This window comes from Nicotiana tabacum, chromosome 8 (assembly GCF_000715075.1).
Source record: "Nicotiana tabacum cultivar K326 chromosome 8, ASM71507v2, whole genome shotgun sequence".
Lineage (NCBI taxonomy): Eukaryota > Viridiplantae > Streptophyta > Magnoliopsida > Solanales > Solanaceae > Nicotiana > Nicotiana tabacum.
The window spans coordinates 31,804,610-31,820,568 of NC_134087.1; positions in this window are offsets into that span (position 1 = coordinate 31,804,610).

The window sequence follows — 15,959 nt, forward strand, 5'->3', positions numbered from 1 at the left end:
AGTATTGATGGTTGTGGAAATTCTTTGAGAAATTGTTGTTATTGTTCTTCGTGAAATTGTTGTGGTTGTTCTTTGTGAACTATTGTTGTTGTTGTTGTTGTTGTATTGTTTGTAAATTGTGATTGTACGGTGGGATTGGATTGCACACCGCAACACGAAGTAATAAGGTGTGGGTTGTGGTGATAAGGGTGGCCGAGGTAATAAGGGTGGCCGAGGTAATAAGGATGGAAAGTGATCGAAATCACTATTGAAATGAAAATATGAGAAAATTGTGAAATCATTGATATGAAAATGTTGAAGGGGAAATGGAGAGTTTGTAACTTGTTTGGCTTGATTGTTTTCAGTCAGGTGTATTTGATTGGTGATTTCATTACTACTTGTTACTTGTGTTTTGTGTATGGTTGAGTTTACTCAGGGCACGTTTGTTCATACATACCAGTACAATTCAAATGTACTGACGTCCCTTTTGCCGGGGGCGCTACATTCGTGTTATGATTGTAGGTGGATCCATAGCAGGTACTCTAGTCCACCATCCGTAGCTGCCCTTCACTTTCCTCCAGAAGCATTGGTGAGCCCTTTTCCTCTTGGGGCTTTGCGTGGCTCATGCCGCTTTCCTTCCCGGAGTCTTATTATGGTATTTGTGTAAGGTATAGTTGGAGCCTTGTTGCCGGCAAGTATCGTATCATCCTTTTGTATCCTTAGAGGCTCCGTAGACAGTAAATGTGGGTTGCGAACTTATGTAAATATGTATTTTGTATATGGGGCGATGTAAGTTGTAAACTTCATTAAGTGGCTATGTACGTTTTGTAAAAAGGGTGTTTTAATTTACAAATGACTATTTTCCTTGATAAATGGACAATGAAAATGTGGGATAACACGTGGAATAGGAAAGGCACCCAGGTCCGCATGGCCGGGGCTACCCGGTCGAGTGCCGGTCGCGCTCCTCGAATTTCGGGGCATGACAAACTTGATATCAGAGCCTAAGGTTTTAAAGTGTCCTAGGATGTCTCGGAGCCGTGTCCAGTAGAGTCCTTCTTATCGGTGTGTTGTCGACCACATCTATAAGTTGGAGGCTACACGGATATTTAGGAATGTTACCCTTCTTCAATACTCCAGATCGTGCGATAAAGCGTGACTATAAGATTGTTTTCTAACTCGTGCGTTGAGATTCAAGGTAAGTTTAAACGCTCTTTCATCTATTTCAAGTAGTGTTGTCATATGGCATGACCAATGGGAAAAGGCATGAATATTAAGGAGATGGCATATGTATCATGTTGAAAGAGTGGTACGAATATATGAGGTACGTACATAGTACCAGAAGTATACTTTATATGAGAAAAGTGTTAAAAATTGATCACCCACCTCTGAAGAAACATTGAATTGATAAGTTCTATGTAAGCTTGAATAGCACCTGTGGGTAGCGTGAGAAGTATGTAAATGATCCTAAGGTGTAAAAGAAAATTTGTTAGATAAGCATATGGTATATGTAAGGCATGACTAAGAGTAATGAAAAACATGTAGGTCGCTTATGGGAGACAAGAAGTTATGAAAGGAGAGTAAATTGAACCCATGATGAGAATACTCATGTACAACGAACTTTATAGAAAATCCAAAAGTGTACGAAGTGATATTACACTCCTAAAGGATATTGACATGAGGAATTGGAATCCCAAAGCCCGTGTGGCTGAATAAGAGAAGAGAACTTATGAGGTTAATACTATTGTGACTTCAATCTCCCTAATAGTCGAACATATATGTGAGGGATAGAGAAATGAAACATATGTCCATGAAGTTGCTAAATTCAAGACTTGTGTCAAAATCCGGGACATTCGCCTCAAGTGGGGGAGGAAGGGCCATAGTGAGGCCACTTAAATATAATGAAACAAGAGTAAGACCATGCAACTTTGATGTTTGAATATTTTGTTGAAGACATGCGTAGTCTAGAAAAGTGATAATGGATAATGTGATTATCTGAAAGGATATGCTAATGATAGACCACTATAGACCACTAGTACCCCAAAAAAAAAAGTGGAAGGTTAAGGAAGGTAAATTCTTCATACATGGCAATGTGAATGATAGGGTCAACGATCCTAGAAACTAAGAGTAGGTTTGTAAAGGGGTTCTATACTTGTTAGAGAGCTAGGGACAATGCATCCCAAGTAAGTACTATATACCAAAGGTGAAAATTTTGCGAGTTTTTAGAATGGGTTAATCATGGAATTGCGATTCAACCAAAGTTTCAAGACGTTAAGAAAGGCAAAATGAGTGGGAGAAATAAATGTGATGCTATAATAACCCACGAGGGTATTTGGGCTTGATGGAGGGCCTCTAAAGAATCTTACAAGCAAAGAAGTGTTAAGTGATATGCAGATGAACACACTTTCCCACGGATATCCTAACAAGAGTTAAGAGGTGAGCGGGATGAAATAACTAAGGGAAAAGACCACGTAACATGTGGAAGAATGCATGGCTATTCACTAGCTAGGAAGAATGAGGTGAGAAGAAATGGGGAGAAAACCTATAAATTGAGATGATCACGGGTATCATAAAATATCTTGTATCATAATGGTGGACTCGCTTAGCGTATAAGTGTTAATAAAAGTTATAAAGGACTAACTGTAATGCAACCGACTTGGGTGACACTGAAACTAAAGGAGCTAAAGATAGTTCATGTCTACATATAATGGAAAGTGAGACTAATAGTGGTGAAGTTGTGGTATGATAAACTCATTAAATCAGGCACAATGATATTACAAGTTCACGGGAGGTAGACAAGTGTGTGGCAAAATAAGGCTATAGAATGGGAATGAATATTCCAGTTAGAAAGAAAAGATGGTACCAACATATATTGTTCGGGCTAGTGGCACTTTCTGAATTAAATATGTATGAAGGGTATTGATATGCGTTTTGGGTGGTGTTGAACAGTAAAGAGAGATCATGAAAATGTTCACAAGGGAAAGTGGAGTGGTTTCTTAAATTCTATAAGTCATGTAAGGAGGAAAAAGGTTGTCTAGGAAAGGTCTGAGCACAGTGTTACATTACATTTGATGCAATGTCGTGCATGTCGATGATGTGAAGGTGTGTGCGTAGGCTAGAAGATGTTATTCCTTTGAAATAAAAGGTTCTATAAGAAAACTCATCCAGTAATGTCTTTTGTTGAGAATTTGAAAGAGCAAGTTGCATATATTCACAAAAGATTGTAACCATATCAAGGAAATTATTGAAGAACTCAAATCCTAGGAGGTCATATGTAAGAGAAATGTGATAAAGATGTTCCACTAATGATGCAACATGTAAAGGTGATAGTTATGCCTCTAGGCAACTCAAGAATCATGGAAAGAACCCTGCAACACATGACTTAGAACTTGTGGCGGTAGTTTTTGTGTAAAGATTTGGCGACATTATGTGTATGGGGTCCACGTTGATGTATTTACGGACCACAAGCGCCTCAATATATTTTCAAGCAAAAGGAGTTGAATCTGAGACAGGGAGGATGGCTCGAGTTAGTCAAGGACTATGACATTGAGATTCTCTATCACCCGAGAAAGGCCAATGTCGTGGCGGATGCTCTTAGCTGGAAATCTATGGGTAGTTTAGCTCACTGGGCGATATGTCAAAGGTAGTTGGCCATGGAGGCTCACTAGTGGCTAGTTTGAAAGTTTGTCTTGTAAAGTCTAATGAAGGTAGGGAAAATGTGCAAAATAGGGCTGAATCGTCGCTTGTGGTGGAGCAGTATGCTCAACTATATATCAAAGAAATAGACAGGTTGCATGGCACTCTTGCCTAAATCATTTCCGATCGAGGGGCTCAATTCACGACAAACTTTTGGAAGAAATTTCAGCAAGGTTTGAGTACTCAAATAAATCTTAGTATAGCCTTTTATCCACAAACTGATGGGCAGGCAGAGCAGACTATTCAGATGCTCGAAGATATGTTGCGAGCTGGTGTTCTAGGTTTCAATGGAAGTCGGGATGACCATTTGCCGCTTGTTGAGTTTGCTTACAATAACAACTTTCATGCTAGTATTCAGATGGCCCCATTTGAGGCATTGTATGAAAGGAAGTGTAGATCTACGATTTGGTGGTTTGAGGTTGGTGAAGAAGAACTGTTAGGGCTAGATCTTGTGCATCAGGCTATGGAAAAAGTTAAAGTCATTCAGGAGAGGATGAAAACTGCTCGGAGTCGTCATAAATCCTATGCAGACGTGCGTCAAAGAGAATTGGAATTCCAAGTAGATGATTGGGTGTTCTTGAAAGTATCTCCCATGAATGGAGTCATGCGGTTTGGGGAGAAAAGGAAATTGAGCCCAAGGTATGTCGGGCCATATTGGATCGCTCAAAGGATATGACAGGTGGCTTATAGGCTGGAATTGCCCCTTGAGATGTCATTAGTACATCCGGTATTCCATGTGTCCATGTTAAATAAAGTAGTGGGAAATCCATCCGCTATTGTGCCGGTTGAAACTATCGAGGTTAGTGAAGAGATGTTATATTAAGAAATCTCATTTGCCATTCTTGATAGGCAAGTCTGAAAATTGAGGAATACGGGAATTGTTGCAGTTAAAATATTATGGCGAAGTCAACAAGTCGAGGAAGCCACATGGGAAGCGAAAAAAGAAATGAAAGATAAATATCCCCATTTGTTCGAACAAGTCTAGTAGGGATCGTGCGAATGGTTGTCTTTAAGCAATTTGAGGTAGTGTTTAGATTTGTGCAAGACACCCCATTTTCCCCAAATTGCCTTATTGTTGTAACTTCTTAATGTGTGCCAAATTTGAAATGTTGATGCTATTAGGGTAATGTGCAACCCTTGAGGTAAATGATAAATTGAAGCGTTTTTGACGTGTTAAAGTGATTGAATTGTATTGGGCTCGTTGAAGTAACCCAGTTTTGTGCAGTAAATGACATTGGTTGAACCATGTGCAATTTGCGGTGTAAAGAGAATGAGCTAAGTGTAAGTTGTTTAAAGTGTATGAATATGTATAAGTTGTTGAGGTAATGAATTGTATACCAGTTGTAGGGATGACAGAAACTGTGTAATGGTACTTAGAAATACGTTTCGGGGGCTCTCTGACAGGTAGATAGGCCTAATTACAAAGGAAACTCGGGCGAAATTTTCGAAAATTTAGGGAGTTAGCCAAATTCGGGGCTGTTGATATATTTCATGATGTGAACAAGTTGAAGTTACATAAGGATGGCTAATGAATGAACCTCGATCCTCATTCGAGGACGAATGATCCTAAGCGGGGGAGAATGTAAGGCCCCGGAATTTTTTCTTTCAAGTAACTTAAGATTTCGTCGTGCCAAGGTTGGCTAATTATTTCATTTTGTGTGCAAATGAGGATTCATGATATAATGGGTATCAATTGGATATGTTAATAAGCATATAATTCATATTAGAGGTGGATTGGGGTCTAAGGAGAGGCCTAAGTCTATGCCAAGTTGGAAAATTTCATAATAGACGAAAATTGTAAATGAGTGCGCACAAGACCTCAATTTGGACGATCATATATCCAGTTCTATAAGAAGTTGTGTGATGCACAACATATAAAATTAAAGCTCTTTAAGTCTAGTTTCCAACTCAATAAACCGTTTGTCATTTGGAGTTGTATACAGAAAGTTATGGTCATTTTACTGGGCATGTGTCAGTAGTGCGGCCTTAGCGCGGGAGCGCGTAGCCAGCGCTAATTGAGTTTCTTTCTGCCACGTCAGCGCGGCCTATGCACGGGCGCGCTAGTAGCAGGTCCCTAAATACCTCAAGACCGGTCTAGAGAGTTCCCAAGTCATTTTGGGGGTTAAGGCTTGCTCTCTCAAGAGGATTTCGTCCCAAACTTCATCCCTATGATCCAAGGTAAGGTTTTTAGAATACTTTGAGTGATTTCTACCCCCTAAACACCTTTACTAACAAGGATTAATCTTGAAAATCCTTAGATCTTCCTTCAAATCCTTGAATTTTTCAAGAACGCCAAAAGTGGCGATTTTTAAAAATTCTTACTACAAGAGGTATGTCTATCATCTCTAACTACTCTATAGTGATTATTTATGTATGATATACACATTAGAACTCATGGGATGGTGATTTTGAGCCATAAGTGTCTAACCTAGGTTGTGTTGGTATTGTAGAGATTGTGAGATGGGTCATTGAGGTACGATTCTTGGTATAATAGTATTATGTATGCATGCATGTGCAAATAGGGTTGTGGGAAGATTGATGAACATAAATAGGTAAAGATTGGGTTGGGGAATGAAGGAAATCTTGTAAAAGAAGTTAATATTTATGATGCTCAACTAGTGTTTGATAAAATGCTCCAATAAGCTGAAACCATGATTACCTTCCTAATTTGTGTTAATTTTGTTACGTCTCAAAATAGATTGAAGTTGCTAGAGTTTCCGGAATATCGTAGTAACTTAAGGAAAGCTAAAACGAGGTATGTATGGCTAACTTTGACCTTTGTAAAGTCACTTTGTTTGGTGCACGGATATCTGGTATGTAATATCTACGTGAACTACTTGTGGAATTATTGTGTTTGGTATGATTTGATTGTTTGTGGTTAGATCTCCTGATATAATGGTGTCCGTAATTGGCAATAAACCAAATGTGTGATTGTGAATGTGTTATGTGGTAAGAGTTGAGAAACAAATGATAGAAGGAAATCGTGAATGATGAAATTGGAACAATTGTGGTAATAACATATATGGCTTGTATTGGCAATTATCGCGGTGATATAAAATGCATACGAGTTGTTGAACATGACGGAAATAGTATTGATGGTTGTGGAAATCCTTTGAGAAATTATTATTATTGTTCATAACATATATGGCTTGTATTGGAAATTATCGCGGTGATATAAAATGCATACGAGTTGTTGAACATGATGGAAATAGTATTGATGGTTATGGAAATTCTTTGAGAAATTGTTGTTATTGTTCTTCGAGAAATTATTGTGGTTGTTCTTTGTGAACTATTGTTGTTGTTGTTGTGTTGTTTGTGAATTGTGATTGTACGGTGCGATCGGGTTGCGTGCCGCAACACGAAGTTATTAGGTGTGGGTTGTGGTGATAAGGGTGGCCGAGGTAATAAGGGTGGCCGAGGTAATAAGGATGGAAAGTGATCGAAATCACTATTGAAATGAAAATATGAGAAAATTGTGAAATCATTGATATGAAAATGTTGAAAGGGAAATGGAGAGTTTGTAACTTGTTTGGCTTGATTGTTTTTTTTCAGGTGTATTTGATTGGTGATTTCATTACTACTTGTTACTTGTGTTTTGTGTATGGTTGAGTTTACTCAGGGCAAGTTTGTTCATACATACCAATGTACTGACGTCCCTTTTGCCCGGGGCGCTACATTCGTGTTATGATTGTAGGTGGATCCATAGCAGGTACTCTAGTCCACCGTCCGTAGCTCCCCTTCACTTTCCTCCAGAAGCATTGGTGAGCCCTTTTCCTCTTGGGGCCTTGCGTGGCTCATGCCCTTTCCTTCCCGGAGTCTTATTATGGTATTTGTGTAAGGTATAGTTGGAGCCTTGTTGCCGGCAAGTATCGTATCATCCTTTTGTATCCTTAGAGGCTCCGTAGACAGTAAATGTGGGTTGCGAACTTATGTAAATATGTATTTTGTATATGGGGCGATGTAAGTTGTAAACTTCATTAAGTGGCTATGTACATTTTGTAAAAAAGGTGTTTTAATTTACAAATGACTATTTTCCTTGATAAATGGACAATGAAAATGCGGGATAACACGTGGAATAGGAAAGGAACCCAGGTCCGCTTGGCCGGGGCTACCCGGTCGAGTGCCGGTCGCGCTACTCGGATTTCGGGGCGTGACACTTATTTTTTTAACTTTCCTGCTTAGATTGGAGTGTTGCCCCTGATATGAACAACACCTATGCTTGCTCGACTTGGCATCTCTCGAAGACAGGTCGGAAGGTCTTTCTTTGGACCGTAATGTAGGCTTTTGGATAGGGTTAGAAAAAAATGGTATCACAAAGGCTCAAAACAACTTGAATGGGTTCAACATTACAACTTTTGGAATCGGATTTCTTACAACAACCACAACTTCTGCCCCAGTTTCTTTGCTTCGGGACTTTTGGATTTTTTGTTTGATCGGACTGAACCGTGAGGTTGTCTACGTATCCTTAAAAGGAATCAGGTAGAACATAGTTCATGTCATATGAATTACTTTGTTGTTGTGATTTTCTCTTTCTTTTTCTTTCTCTCTTTTTCCTTTCTTTTCTTTTCTTTTTTCTTTTTATATTTTCTTTTCCTTTTCTCTTTTTTCTTTTCTTCTTTTTTTGCACTCGAGTTTTTGAACTTTGCTAATGATTCCAAAAGAGGGGTATGAAAGGAAATAAATAAGGCTCAAAGGGGTAAAAAAGGATAAAGTGTTTAGATAGCAGAAGAAAATGCCTTCGTCATTCTAATCTTCAAAACATGCCAAGTACAAACAAACACAATTTAAACAAAAGAAATTATACATAATATCTTTTGACTGCATCAGAATTGATAGACATATCTACACATGTGCTTTCTATAACTATTAAGTATAAAGTACCATTGGACAACACTCTCGTTACTATGAACGACCCCTGCCAATTTGGGGCGAATTTACCTTTTGCTTCAGCCTGATGTGGCAGGATGCACTTCAATACTTGCTGACCCACTTCAAATTTCTGGGGACGCACCTTCTTGTTGTATGCTCTTGCCATTCTCTTTTTATACAACTGACCATGGCATACTGGTGCCAATATTTTCTCATAAATCTAATTCAATTGCTCCAGACGGGTTTTGACCCACTCATCATCATCAATTTCGGCTTCAGCAACGATCCGAAGGGATGGAATTTCAACTTTCGCGGGTATCACTGCTTTTGTGCCATATACCAACAAGTAAGGAGTTGCGCCTACTGAAGTATGAAACAGTAGTGCAATAACCCAACAACGCAAAGGGCAACTTCTTTATGTTCTTGTTGGCTACCTCGACTGCTCCATTCGCCTTTGGGGCAATACGGGGTGGAATTGCGATGCGTGATCTTAAACTGTTGACACACTTCTTTCATCATATGACTATTAAGATTAGCCCCATTATCTGTGATGATCACCTTTGGGATTCCGAACCGACAAATGATATTTGAATGAACAAAATCGACCACTGCCTTCTTGGTCACAGACTTGAAAGTTTTAGCTTCAAGCCACTTAGTGAAATAGTCAATAGCCACTAGAATGAACCTGTGTCCACTGGATGCTGCTGGCTCAATTGGTCCAATGACATCCATACCCCAAGCAACAAAGAGCTATGGTGCATATATTGTGTGCAATTCAGATGGTGGAGAATGAATCAAATCTCCGTGTACTTGACATTGATGACACTTGCGCACAAAACTGATACAATCTCGCTCCATGATGAGCCAATAGTAACCTGCTCGGAGAATTTTCTTTGCCAGAACATACCCACTCATATGCGGTCCGCAGACTCCGGAATATACTTCGATCATGATAGTCGTGGCCTGTCTAGCATCTATGCATCTTAACAACCCAAGATCTGGAGTTCTTTGTACAAAACTCCCCCACTAAAGAAAAATCCACTTGCCAAACGACGAATTGTTCTCTTTTGATCACCTGTGGCTTGTATTGGATACACCTCATTCTGATGTACTCTCTGATGTCGTGGAACCACGGCTCACCATCAACTTCTTCTTCCACCATGTTACAGTAAGCTTTGTTCGAATGATGCAACATTGATGCCAAGGTAGCCAAAGCATCGGCAACCTCATTATGGATCCTTGGAATATGCCTGAATTCTATTGATCAAAATCGTTGACAAAGATCATGCAGACATTGTCGATACGGTATAGGTTTTAAATCCCGTGTCTCCCATTCTCCTTGAATCTGGTGCACCAGAAGGTCCGAGTCCCCCAAGACCAAGACTTCTTGGATTCCTATATCTACAGCTAGACTTAGTCCTAGAATGCACGCCTCGTACTCAGTCATATTGTTGGTACAGTAGAATCGCAGTTGGGCCGTAACAGGGTAGTGATGCCCTGTTTCAAAAATAAGCAATTCCCTATCCCGACTCCTTTCATGTTAGCCGTTCTATCAAAGAAAAGTTTCCAACCTGGTTTTTCAACCTGTTCCACCTCGTCAATGTGCATCACCTCTTCATCGAGAAAATAAGTTCTTAATGGTTCATATTTCTCATCGACCGGGTTCTCGGCCTAATGATCGGCCAATGTTTGGGCTTTCATCGCTGTCCGAGTCACATATACGATGTCAAACTCTGTGAGCAAGATCTGCCACTTTGCGAGCCTCCTTGTGGGCATGGGCTTCTGAAAGATATACTTCAAGGGATCCAGGCGAGAGATGAGGTAAGTGGTATAGGACGACAAATAATGCTTCAACTTCTGTGCTACCCACGTCAGGGCGCAACATGTCCTTTCAAGGGGAGTATATTTAACCTCATAAGATGTGAACTTCTTGCTGAGATAGTAGATGGCTTGCTCTTTCCTTCCAGTGATATCATGTTGACCCAATACACATCCAAACGAATTATCCAAGACTGTCAAATAAAGAATCAAAGGTCTCCCTGGTTCCGGCGGGACCAACACAGGTGGGTTTGACAAGTACCCCTTTATCTTATCAAATGCTTCCTGACACTCATTAGTCCACTTGACCGCAACATCCTTCTTCAGCAACTTAAAGATAGGCTCACAAGTTGTCGTGAGTTGAGCGATAAACCTGCTGATGTAGTTTAACCTCCCTAACAAACTCATCACCTCGGTCTTGTTCCATGGCGGTGGCAATTCCTGGATAGCTTTGATCTTTGACGGATCCAATTCAATACCCCGCCGACTGACTATGAATCCCAACAGCTTCCCCGATGGAACACCGAATGTGCACTTTGTAGGATTGAGCTTTAGATTGTACCTGCGGAGCCTTTGGAAAAACTTCCTCAAATCTTTGACGTGGTCAGGCTGCTTCCTGGAATTTATGATCACATCATCCACGTAAACCTCAATCTCCTTGTGTATCATGTCATGGAATATGGTAGTCATCACCCTCATGTAAGTTGACCCAGCATTTTTCAAACCAAAAGGCATGACCCGGTAGCAGTATGTTCCCCACGACGTGATGAATACCGTCTTTTCCGCATCTTCCTCATCTATTAAAATCTGATGATACCCCGCATTGCAATCCACAAAACACCCAATCTCATGCTCGGCATAATTATCAATCAAAATGTGGATGTTTGGTAATGGGAAGTTGTCCTTTGGACTTGCCTTGTTGAGATCATGGTAATCAATACACACTCTGGTCTTACCATCCTTCTTCGACATAGGCACAACATTGGCTAACCACGTGGGATACCGCGTGACCCGAATGACCTTCACATCAAGCTACTTTGTGACCTCTTCTTTAATCTTCACACTTAAGTCAGTTTTGAATTTTCTCAACTTCTGCTTGACGGGAGAGAATGCTGGATCAATTGACAATTTATGAACCACCAAATAGGTACTCAAGCCTGGCATGTAATCATACGACCATGTGAAAATATCCTTATACTCAAACAATGCTTTAATTATTTCTTCCCTAATTTATGGTTCAAGATGGATACTTATCTTAGTTTCTCTGACATTATCTGGGTCCCCTAGATTGATTGCTTCCATATCATTTAGATTAGGCTTGGGTTTTTCTTCAAAATGACCTAGTTCATTACTAATCTCTTCAAAGGCCTCATCCTCATCATATTCTGATTCATCATCACACTCTATTTTTTGGATTATTATTTCAGAATTAGATTGACTTTTAAAACTGGGCCAAAGATTCCTCATGCATGTCATGTCATTGCAACCAACATAAAATAATTGTACAAAGAAGAAAAAAACAAAAAATAAAACTATCAGGAGTGATGGAAAGGGAAATTGCATTTCATTGAAAATAAAGGATAACAAGGTTTGTACATCAACAAGCGAAAAATAAAAATCTGGGTCACAACCCTGGAATGACCTAAATAGAAAGGAAAACAAAACAAACTACCAAGACTCCTCCCTGGTAGGGAGAGGAGTAGCCTTCCAATTGTTAAGCTTTGCATTTGGCCCCGACGAACTGCACTTTCGCTTTGCTAGAACCTTCTCCAACTTCTACCATATTCACATTATCAAACAACCTCTAGAACCTTTCAATTAACTACTCATCAACGTCAACCACATAACTTGGAACTATTGTCACTGGGCGTTTCCTGGCATCGGGCTTCACAAAAGACCTGGAGAGACGCGGAATAGGCTTTGGAAGTGCTTACGCCTTCTGTTTTAACCTTTTAGCCCTTTTCACATCTGTCGTTGTAGGTTTGAATCCAAGACCGAATGTACCCAAATTTTCAGGGAGGGACATTGGCTGTATGATACCCTGTAGAGATGCACCCAAACCTTTACCGGGCACAAAACCATTTTTCAGCATTTCAAAGGCCACTATGACTGATGCGGAGGTTATCTTTGGAGTTGGAACACATTTCCCCTTTGAAACCTTCTCGACCGGCACTGTTTCAAAAACTTGATAGACCCAAGGCCCTTTGTCATCTTCAACCTCAATGAACGGGATAGAGGCATCACCTTGAGCACACAAATTATCTTCGTTATGCACGATGATCTCCTGCCTATCCCATTCGAACTTGACCATCTGATGCAGGGTGGATGGGACTGCTTTGGTGGCATGAATCCAAGGTTGACCTAATAGAAAATTATAGGAGATGGCCACGTCCAGTACCTGGAACTCTATGGTGAATTCCACTGGTCATATTATCAACTCAAGCATTATATCACCAACTGAATCTTTCCCTCTACCGTTGAATCCCCGAAAGCAGATGTTGTTCTTATGAATCCTCTCACCATCCACTTTCGACTTGTTCAGAGTAGAGAGAGGGCAGATATTTGCATTGGAACCATTATCAACTAATACCCTGGTAACCACAGAATCTTCATATTTTACCGTAAGATATAGAGATCTGTTGTGTTCAGTACCTTCCACAGGCAACTCATCATCAGAGAAGGTGACCCTTTTCACCTCAAATATTTTGTTGGCGATCTTTTCCAGATGGTTTACTGAAATTTTTTCGGGAATATGAGCCTCATTCAGAATTTTCATCAAGGCCCGACGATGATCGTCTGAGTGGATTAACAATGACAACAATGAAATTTGAGCAGGCGTCTTTCTCAATTGCTCCACGATGGAATAATCTTGTACCTTCATTTTTCACAGAAACTCCTCCGCCTCTTCTTCACTCACTGCTTTCTTCACTAGAACTGGGTTATCTTTGGATGTTTTAGCTTTCCTTAACTCTTCCGGGGCAAAGCATCTTCCCGAATGAGTTAATCCTTGTGCCTCATTGAATTTTTCTTTCACTTCCTTTCCCTTGTAGGTCATTATCACCCGTTCATAGTTCCACGGGATAGCCTTGCTGTTGACTATCGGTAACTGGGTTACATGCTTGATGATGATAGGATCCGTATGGGCACCCTCTACAGTTATGATAGGTTTGTTTTCCACTCCTGGCACAACCACTTTTGACTTTTCTTTCTTCGTCGGGACTTCACTTGGGGGTCTTTCCTTGACTACCATAGATGGTTCACTGTTTGCTCTGCTCAACTTGTTCACTAATCCTTCAACTGTTGGTTTTTTAACTGGTTTGACCTCACTGGACCGAATCATCATGACGGTCTGTGAAGGCTTCTTGGGCTCCCCTCCCTTATGTACTATCTCGATCATGTTTGTTTTCTAATGGGTTAGAAATGGGTTTTGGTTAATGTTGGGTGCCTCTGGAGTTTGGACTTCAATTCGGTTTGTGTCAATGAGCTCCTGGATGGCGTTTTTCAAGTTCCAGCACTTCTCTGTATCATGCCCCGGAGTACCAAAACAATATTCACAGCTTACAGAGTAATCAAGATTCTTTGGAGGAGGGTTTGGAAATTTCGACTCAATTGGCCTCAGCATATCCAATTGGCTCAATCTGTGGAACAAACTGGTATAAGACTCCCCCAACGGGGTAAAGGTTTTCTTCCGCTCCATCCTTTCATTTTTAAATACTGGATTAGGTCGGAAACCTGGACCGACAGGGTTTCGGTAGGCTCGTAGGGGTGGGTAAGCATTTTGTGGAGCTGGGTAGGTGTTTTGTGGGGCTAGGGCACGCCATTGTGCGTAAGCAGGAGGTTGAGTATATGGATGGGTATGGTGGACAGAAATATGAGGGTCTGGTGATGGGAAGTAATGTTGGGGTGGATTATATGGGGTTTGGGTGTAGGTTTGGTGGTCAGGTCGAGGCTGAGTATAATGGTGTGACGGGCCCATATGTCCAAACCATGATCCTAAATCAATTATTGCCACATCTTCTTTATTCTTCTTTCCAATCACTCCCCCAGTACCGTTTTGAATGGCTTGGGTAGTTGCCTTGATAGCCGAGTAACTCATGATTTTATTTGATTTAAGCCCTTCTTCCACCATGCCACCCATCTTCACTACCTCATTGAAGGACTTGCCTGTGGCCGATACCAGATGGCCGAAGTAAGTAGGCTCCAGAGCCTGCAGAAATAATCCACCATTTCGCTCTCCTTCATCGGAGGGTCAACTCTTGCCGTTTGTTCTCTCCAACGAAAACCGTACTCCCTAAAACTTTCACTAGGCTTATTCTCAATCTTAGTCAGAGACAAATGATCTGGAACAATCTCGAGGTTGTATTGGAAATGACAAGCGAATACTTGGGTCAAATCATCCCATGTATACCATCTGTTGTTATTTTGACGAGTATACCACTCCAACGCTGCGCCGCTCAGACTCTGGCTAAAGTATGCCATTAATAGTTCATCTTTCCCACCGGCTCCTCTCATTTTACTGCAAAATCCCCTCAAATGGGCCACTAGGTCTCTGTGCCCGTCATATAGATCGAATTTAGGCATCTTGAATCCCAATGGCAGTTGAACATCTGGAAATAGACATAAATCTTTATAGGCCATGCTCACCTGGCCTCCCAATCCCTACATGTTTCTGAATGATTGTTCCAGACTTTTAACCTTTCTGAAAATCTCCTCTTGTTCTGGGTTTTTAGGTGGTTTCTCAGTCTCAATAGGGAGGTCGAAATGAGGAGTGTAGAAGTAAGGTTCCGGGGCCATGAAAGTAGGATCCGGGGGATAATATTGGTTATCTTGGGTTTGGAATAAAGGCTCACTGGAGGATCGATGGAGCGTAGCGGGTGGGGTGCCACTAAAATAGGGGTGGCTAGTGGAGGAAGGTATGGAACTGGTTTAGATGGTTGAGCTTGTGGTGTTTGGGAAGTGGTGCCCTGGTAGTGGTGGTAAATGGGGAAGCATGGAGATGAATCAACAGTGCGAGGTTCTTGGGATTGAGCCAGTGGCGGGACGAAAGTAGAGTTAGCGGGGTAGGATGGTGGTGGATGCCTTTTTACCCATGCCTGGTACATCTTTGCCATCTGGTGTTTCAACTTATACAGCTCCTCTTTCAGATTAGCATCAGATTCTTCCACCTCTCTTGACAAATCAATAACACTTTCATCCAATTCTTGGTTAGCCATGATCAACTTGTCTTTGGACCTGGTGTTGTACGGATGAGTTGCCAGAATGCCAAACAAACTAACCACCTACTTGAACTTGATGACAACAACACACTTGTTAGCGATTAGGGTTTAACAGATAGGCAACCGCACATTGGGGATGCAATGCACCTAAGCAGTTAACCATTTCTATTATGCATTTGATCGGTTGCTTGCATCATCCCGGCTTTCCCTAATTTTCATTTTGCAACTTCTCTCTTTTTTCATTCCCACTTTTCTTTGCTTGATTCTTGCTTTTCTTTATTCTCTCATCTTCCTCTCTTGTTTTGCTATTATTTCCCTCCCACAATTCTCTTGTTTTCTCTTTTTTTTTCTATATCTTTTTTTTTCATTTCACGGTTATGATCG